At 43.7% G+C, this 8968-nt stretch overlaps 1 protein-coding gene across 1 annotated transcript in view; it reads right to left on the minus strand.

Moving 5' to 3' along the window:
- The window catches only part of mast2 (microtubule associated serine/threonine kinase 2), a 106492-nt gene that overhangs the window by 83631 nt on the left and 13893 nt on the right, over nucleotides 1-8968 (minus strand). The window lies entirely within an intron of this gene.

The raw sequence follows: 8968 nt of genomic DNA on the forward strand, positions 1-8968 counted from the left end.
ATAAAGAGCTCCTGTTCGTGCTACTTGATTGGCTTGACGAGTCGCTGCAATGTCACTGTCCTGCAGCCAAATGGCCACCTGTCTTGACCACAGCTCTGTGCATATGTGTGCATTATGCTGACCTGTTGCATGCTGCTCTGACTGTGCACTGTGCAGACAGTGTGTTTGAATGTGTGTGTCCGCCTCCTCAGACTGGACATCAGGAGGGGGTAAGGAGATTTAAAGGTGGCCAGGAGGAAGGAAGATCAGCCTGAATAAATTAAACATGGCGGTCTTTGCTACAGATTGACGAAGCTCTGATGGGAACACTGCATTAGTCGGGTCCATCAGTGACAGGAGAGGAAGTAAACCTCCTCAGGAAAAAGCTAAATCAGTGTGTGCACCTTTCTGTCAGACAGACACTCGAACAGGCTTTGATCTCAATTAATTACAGGCTCTAGAAATCAGTTCCCATTGCCACTGCATTCTCTCAGCACGACACAATCATCGTTATCACCCAGACTCTCAGTATCGGCTGTGCTGCTCATCTTAATGAGAGGAACAAGAACAGGACTTTTGATGCATGTGTAAGAACCACAGGGTCATGGGAATATTAATCATTCTGGGGATTTTACAGCACAAACTTTCAACTCTCTCAGGCGGTAAGAGCCAAGCTAAGTCCAAGCAGGAAAATTTCATGAGAAATTCTACAGTAGCTGTGATAGTTGTTTATGCACCATAGCAATGTCTTTTTATTTTTTTACCCACTTTCCCAGTGCTTTCTGTGCATTTATAGATTTTTGAGGTATGTTTCTCCATAGTTTCAGCTGAAAACCTGTGTGCGTGTTGTCAGTGATACATCTTCCTGCACAATAAAAATCTAAATAAATAAATAATCGATTAACAAGAACCTACAATGCGAATATCTAAAATATCAAAGACGGGTTCCAGCCTCAGCTCACTTGTAGTGTCTTTTGCTCCACCTCTAAAAAGACCTTTTATCATAGATCGTTGTGCTGCTAAAAGCCACATAACGAAGGCTGTGCTCCCATTTTTAGTTAAGTGGAGATCGAGCCTGTAAAATTGTGATCAGACCAGATCAAAGCTGAAGAAAAGAAGAGAGTGGGTAAGGGGAGAATGAGAAGAAGAGGAGAGGAGAGAAGGGAGGGATGGATGGAGGGGATGAAAAGGACAGTGTCGCATAATGTTTGGTAAGAAAATGCTGAGCAAGCCTGAATGAGCTTTGCACAGTGCAAGAGAGACTGAGGGTAGACAGAGGACACACTGTGAGGACAAAGACTAATGCTTTTATGACTCCCCGTGGATGTGAAATGTGGACCTGAACACAGCATCAACAGCCCACCAGTTCAAGAACAAACATCTGCAGCGACAGATTAGATCAGCTGATTACTAACCTGCCTACCTGCCCTGTGTCTGTGCTGTATGTGGCCAAGCACGGGCTACAGCAGCACTGCAGGACCAGAGTGGGGCCTTATCTCAGAGAGCAGTGGAAGCCTGAGTCCGCTCCTCCAAACAAGGGCTGGAGCTCCACTCGACTATTTCTACAATCGTGGGGAACAGGGTGTTTGGGAAAACTAGCTCCTGACAATACAGAAGCTAAAACACACACTGAGCCAATTTCAAAGTGTTGCTGAAGGCTGTTTTATCAGCAGCTGCCCAAGTGAAATCTCCCCTCTGCACACAGCTTGGAGCTGATCTCTGTGTTTAACTAGTGGGTTGAATAGTTCACACTGGTGGTCTATAAAATGTGTGTGTGAGCAGAGTTCAAACTCAGGTCACAGGCAACGGCGTTCGCTCTGGTCACTGCACTGTCCCGTGTTGTGTGTTCAGGTGGGCCACACTGGAGACAACACAGCCTGTCTGACTGCGAGTTCCTACAGAGTTGCTCTGTCCTCGTGGCGTCCTCAGAACAAACAGTGAGCTCGGTTTTGGTCTTCATGCAGACAGAGCCAGACAAGCAGACCTGCACTTTGCTGTGATACAGACTGACTAATGATACAAGAGCTCCTCACACTATGGGTAAATTTTCAGTTTGTGAAGCTGTCCCATTAGCAGGGTTAAAGTTTCATTTTCAGACTGGCCTACTTTACTAGGAACATGGAAACAGATTCACCTTAATACACTTGCAAGACAAAAATACCATGTGGAGTGAAAGCAGTAATGTTGGAAGAATATTTTATTGTTTTCATGACAAAATGGAGTCTGAGAAAACCAATGCTCATTGATTTTCACTCATCACTGCATCAAATGTGTGATTAACACTGGACTAGACCTGGAAAACTCTAACCTCAATTATGCGGAAGGAATCAAGCCAGGTTTCTGGGAACATTATATGAGAGAGACAGAGAAAGAGGACATCGCGCTGTCAGACTGTGTGCACTCACTGTATACATGAGAAAAAGGCAGCTACAATATGTAAACAGACAAAATGAGTAAAAACACAAAGACAGGTTCTGCTGAAGGATGATTGCTGTGGCTCACAGACACAAAGCAAAGAGATGAGAAATAACACAGACAGCACAGCGACAGAGGGAGTGAGTGTGCAAGATGGAAAAACAATTCAATTTCCTCTCCATCACCAGAGACGGGTGATAGGGGCAAAACTGAATTATCAAGCAGCGCAAGACATGGCTGGAATGCATTTGTTAACATGGGTGAGGAGCAAGAAGCTTCTAACAAGGATCAACTGGAAGCCTGAGGATCTGACTATAACCTGGAACAGGCTATACTAATGTCTGAGATCACTAGAAGCCCTCAAATCTCAGAGTCTCTTCACATTAAATCAGTTTATCTCCCTAAATCTGCACTAATATTACTGTGTAATCAAAAACTGATCAAGATCATTTGAACCCAGAGAGAATTATCATGAGCTCTGCAGTTTGCAGCCAACAAGCTCTACCCTCCCTCCAGCTGGTGAAAAGCCAGATATATCACTCTCACTCTGCTCTATCGTGCCCTCTATGAGTATGGTCCAATATACTGCAGGTAACGCATCGTTCCTACCATGTAGAAACTCCATTACTGAGAATCAATCCAGTCATACTCAGAATCAGAACCCTCTTTAAAGGCCAAATTTGCCTGAACATTCAGGAGTTTGACTCCAGTACAGAGGTGCTCAAAGAGTTCTAAGGCAACAGGAACAGAAAATAACAAAGAGAATAAAAATAAAAATAGAGAACAAACAGTCTGTGCATTCAAAACGAAAACTTATGCAATCAAAAACAGGACGGAATGACAGGAAGAGAGAGAGAGCAGCCATAAAAATATATGTACATATATGTACATTACAGCAGAAGAGCTTTCAGTCTGCTGCCAAAGAGACTAAAGGAATGTTCTTCATCAAATGTGATTTTCTGTGGATCACTGCAGAAAAAGTGAGGGCGGTCAGTAACGGCTTAGGGGAGAATTTTGTATTGATGTGGCTGAATCAATCCACTTCCCTCAGCAGGTTTTAGGAACACACAGCGCACTCGATAACCATCCCTCTCTGCACTGTGGACATGGGCAGAACAAATCCTTCCACCCTCACCTCTCTTGTTGTTCAATTTCCTGATCTGGTGCGCTTCTTCAGCTCGTTCTCTCAACATGATTACAGGAAGAGGTGAAAAACTATTCTGTCTGTAGGAAGGATCAAAGATGAGGAGGAAGCTCTGCTCGCCACTGAAAGACGTCTGGGCGTATTCACAGAGCCTCTGAGCTGCTACCTCCACCGCTGATCCTCCTGTTTTGAACTTTCTCAACACCAACACTGTCAGCTGCTGCCAAAGCATTTTATCATGATTTCTCTTTGTTGCAGGATCCAGTTTCATTAAAAGCTCTTTGGTTTTAGTCAAACCTTAATGGCGTTTGCCATCCAGCTGCCAGAACACAGATGTGTTTGGGGCTTGTGGTTTTTTTCATCCTTTAGACGTTTTGGCTTGTGAAACTGATAAAAGCTGTTGGCAAATGATGAAAAATGCTGTTAGGAGTGATGTGAGAGAAGAAAACAGACAACGAGGAGCAAATGGACGCTACCAAACAGCACCAACAAAGAAACAGACCAGTGAAGGGCCTCGTTACAACGAACATTTTTAACTGTTTTATATTGCACTGTCACTAAACAGGACCATTTGTTGGCAGGCACGTCAAGGTTTTCTGTTGTAATGACTCAATGAAGACAGCATTAAGCTAATTATAATGGCTTTTAGGTGGTGGCTTTTAGTTAAGGCTGCATGATTAATCGATTTGTGAGCACGATTCAGATCCCTGTGTGATCTAGGTCTCACGTCACAATAATTCTTCCATGCATTAGCAGGGAGACGCCTTGCATCAAACCAAGTGCTCCTTTTTCCTCACTAAGCTGCGATAACCAGTAATCACAAAGTGACTTATTTCTGCTTCACTGCTATTCGGCGCTAGGTGCACAGGACAGGCAACGCAACACTTGAAAAATAGTTGCATGACGGTACAGAATATCTTTCACAATGTCAAATGTGTTGGATTAGTTTTTGATTTGAATTTCTTCTCTTCCTGTCTACGTGATGTAACGTGTTCCTGCTATTGGTTAACGCAGCTTAGCGAGGAAAAGGGAGCACGTGGTTTGATGCAAGGCATCTCCCTGCTAATGCAACCACGGCAGAATCATTGTCACAAGACTGAGATCACACAGGGATCTGAATCACGCTCACAATTCGATTTACCATGCAGCCCTACTTTTAGACCTGCCCTTTAACATCTTATCAAGTTTTACTGTTATTAAACTATATAGAAGAGATGTAACTGTGCATATTTAGGACAAGCTAAATGAAAGTGGACAAAGAAACACTCCACATTTTGAGGAACTTTTGAATCTACTCTGTTCCCATCATGCCTTGCAAACTCCCTTGTTGATATGCTGTTATGTTCAGCAACCTAAGGCGATGTCATGAAATTGCTTGTTTTGTACAATCGACTGCAGAAGAGAAAGAAAAAATAATTATCACGATGTTTGTCAGTTTATTGTCTGTCAATCAGCCAATCGATTCTGCTACATGTACTTGGATCAACATGTTTTTCCTGGTAAGATACCCAGAAACAGCCAGAGTGTAGACCCCTGAAATATTCAGTAACACAACTCAGCAACAAACACCACCTATTTTATAATGTTTGGATGTTAACTAAAGTTTATGGATATTTTTGAGGCAGCAGTAAAACAAAGACACAAAAACACACACAATCAGATATATGTACTCAGACTCAGGCTCTTAAAAGCAACGGGCATTTCTTCTCATAATTAATGCCTACAGTGCAGATCAATACATTAGCAGTGTGATGGATGGTGGGCAACATAATGTAGTCACTCAGAGAGGGCGAGGGTGAAACGAAAGAGAGATCACATATCAGCTGAATCTGACTGGTTCCACGTCTCTGGCTTGAAATGAAGACCGAGGCTGCGGTTACAGCTTCAAATGACTTGTTACAGTCCAGAACTATAACATTTAGACAGACTGACTGAACTGGAAGGCACCTGGTTGGAGAGAAGCTGCCGTATATGAAGGGCAGGGAAAGGAGAGGGCCACAGAGGAGGAGGAAACAGCAGAGACGGAGAGCTCTGCGTGCCGTAATCCTGTTAGTGTGATTGATGCTAGACATTAGGTTGTAGACCAGAGGAGACTAGTGGGTCGGCTCAGACCTAAAACCATACATCACCACAACGCAGCGTGCCTGCCCTCCTCCATTAGAGAGGCCATAGCTCACTCTCTTAATTAACAACTATTCATTTGTTCCTGTGTGTGTGTGTGCACGTGCATGCATGATTGCCAGACAAAATGCTCGAGGAGGAACTAATGAAACTAAGTAAAGCCTGTTTCCAAATAAGCCTCCTAGCAGTCAGTAAACCCCTCCCATGTATACTGTGCTGTTTCAGCCCATCAGTCATACAGACAGGCGACAAACTAAAGGACAACCCAGCACAGAGAGTCCCAGTGAGGTGCAAGGCCACCACGTGCACTACAACAGCTCCACCTTGACTCTCCAAGTCTCTGACCTCTCCTGGAGGGATGAGCACCGTTCTTCCACCAGATGTTCCCTCATGTGGTGTTTTGATGACGGTGGTGGAGACGCTGTCTAACACGTCACTCCAACGTCTCCCACAGCTGTTCAACTGGGCTGAGACCTGGTGACTGGGAAGGCCACAGCGTCTGGTTCTGAGATCTACTACTTTCTTAAAAGCAGCTCTTTACTCCATGCGTACTGTTCCTTTACCTGTCTATGAATTACTTCTTTATGATTCAAAGTGTTGAAAGGATGAGCACACATAGCTGATGCAACTGAGAATATGAAATAGCAACAATGTAAATAATCATTCAAACACAAATGACTAAAATTCACTGGTTTCACCTTCTTAAACATAATTTTTTTGCACATTCTCTTGTCTTCCATGATAATCAACTGGTTTCTTTGGTGTTTTGTCCTCTAATTTGGAAAAACAAGCAGTGTGAAGGCATCAGCTTAGGCCCTTTTTTACAAACAGCTAACAAACAGATGTGTTGACCCTTGTTCAAGCCAACTTTTTTGATTTAGGCCCCTTTTACACTTAAGTCAAAACGGCCGCCCCATGTTCATTTTACACAACTGCCGCAACCCGACTGCACTGTAAAAGTGTAAAACCTGTGACGGCCAATCTTTACCATTTCAATAAAATAATCAGATTTCTTTTAGATATACAGTGTAATACATAAATAAAACTAGTAAAAACCTAAAACAGGATCTGACAATTGAGTTTGAGAGGCAGCCAATAGCGTACCTACTGGCTCAGATAGTACATATTCTATAGCGCAGGCTCTGAACAGAGAATTCTCTGGGTTTATCATATCACAAATATGTTGTCTGTCTGTTACAAGGCGACACTGTCTGCAGTTTACAATGGATGACAATACAACTTTAACAAACTGTAGAACAGCTCAGAATGTGATTCCTCCAACAGACTCTGCTGCTACTGATCCTGCAGGAAAAAAACAAACTACTAAAGTGTTTGTGCTTCAAGTGAATCTCTGCATGCTCTTCTTGAAACATAAATAAACTGAAATAATGAGCCCTGTTAACAGCCTGAAGTTCAGACAGACACACTGATGCACAGCTGGTTCTGTACATTAACCCCAGGCTGTCCCAGAGGCCAGACAAGACTCAGAGCTCCTCACCGAGTCTGTGGGAGACCCAGCAGTGTGTGTGTGTGTGTGTGTGTGTGTGTGTGTTACCCTCTCCACTGCCACCTCGTGCAGTGTAGCTGTCACACTCTGCTCTCTGTACAAGACACCAAACATTCACACACACTCATCACAAAGTGCAAATGAGAAACCAAACTGTGTTCAAAACATCATTAGCCAGAACTCCCAGGGTGTCAAGATCACACACACACACACACACACACACACACACACACAGAGAGAGAGAGAGAGTGAATGCTGTCTTCAAGTCACTGTTATTGTCCCCAATTATTGTCCCACCCTAGATGTAACTTTCACACAGCACTGACAGCACTGTTTTATAAGGAAAACACACTGGGCGCAGTGACAGGGGACTTCAGGAACAACCCCCCCAACCACCTCATCATACTCAGCAGCAATGTATCAGCAGTAGATTCCTTCAAATTCCTGGGCTCCACTATCTCCCAGGACCTGAAGTGGACATCCAACATCAGGACCATCACCAAGAAGGCACAGCAGAGGATGTACTTCCTGCACCAGCTCAGGAAGTTTAACCTGCCCCAGGAGCTGCTGATACAGTTCTACAGAGGAATCATAGAGTCTGTTCTCTGCTCATCCATCACTGTCTGGTCTGCAGAAAGAACCATTAGTACCAGCCTGCCCTCAATGGAGGACCTGTACACATCACGGGTCAAAAGGACGGCAGAGAAGATCTCTGCAGACCCATCACACCCTGGACACAAACCGTCTGAGCTCCTCCCCTCTGGACAGCGCTACAGGTCATTGTACACCAAGACAACCAGGCACAGGGACAGTTTTTCCCCCCAAGGTGTCGCTCTGATCAACACTTAACCACTGACTGTGCAACAGGACAACAGCAACAGCCCAGTGCAGTAAACTGTAATTACACCTTTGTATATTATATATCGTTCTGGAAAAATGCATCTAAACTGTGTGTATATTTCTATATTTATAAGTACTTTATTTTTATTTTCCTAATGTACATTCCCTTTTCTTGTTTGCACACTCTTTTTCTTTTCTTGCTCTCTCTTATCTTGTTTACTCGATGCCTTGTGGCAGAACACTGTACATGCACATCGAGAGCCACTTCTACCGAAGTCACATTCCTTGTGCTTGTTCAAAACATCTGGCCAATAAATTTGAATTCTCACTGTTTTGACATGTTATAATCTCACAACAAATGAACAGTGATAATCCTACAGCAGTGTTGACCTGTTCCCAAGGCACACATGGTCCTGTGGCCAGAAACCACAACACAAAAACACATTACACAGCGTCAGCAGTAAAACTACAGCTGTCAGTGCTGTGCCATTGCATCAGCATGACATACACTGAGGAGGAATGGGCTGGCATCAAGTAAAATCCAAAAAGACATCCTGCCTAAGCAAAGCAGTCAGTGAGTGAAGAGGGAGGTGCAGGTTGCAGCACTGACCTCATTATGTACGTCAACAGCTTAGGTTATCTAATCTACAGTACATTGTGTTTACATTGTTAGTCTTGCGAGCTTAAGTTAAAACTTACAATTATCTTAGTTAGAATTTACTGAAACATGGGTCTGACCTCTCACACATACACAGAAGATGGTCATGGATCTCATGCAAATCAAGCCTTTCATTTCTAATTAGCTCAGCTCATGGTTTTATTTATTGGCATTGTTAGGAGCCAGCGACAGCTGTGAACCACACACACAAACTGAGGCAAAAGCCACTAAATCCTATATAGTTAGAACAGCGATGTTCCACTACCTGTTTTGATTGACAGGAGGAAGTTCCACCTCACTAGAC

This window comes from Monopterus albus, unplaced genomic scaffold, assembly GCF_001952655.1.
Source record: "Monopterus albus unplaced genomic scaffold, M_albus_1.0 scaffold98.1, whole genome shotgun sequence".
NCBI lineage: Eukaryota > Metazoa > Chordata > Actinopteri > Synbranchiformes > Synbranchidae > Monopterus > Monopterus albus.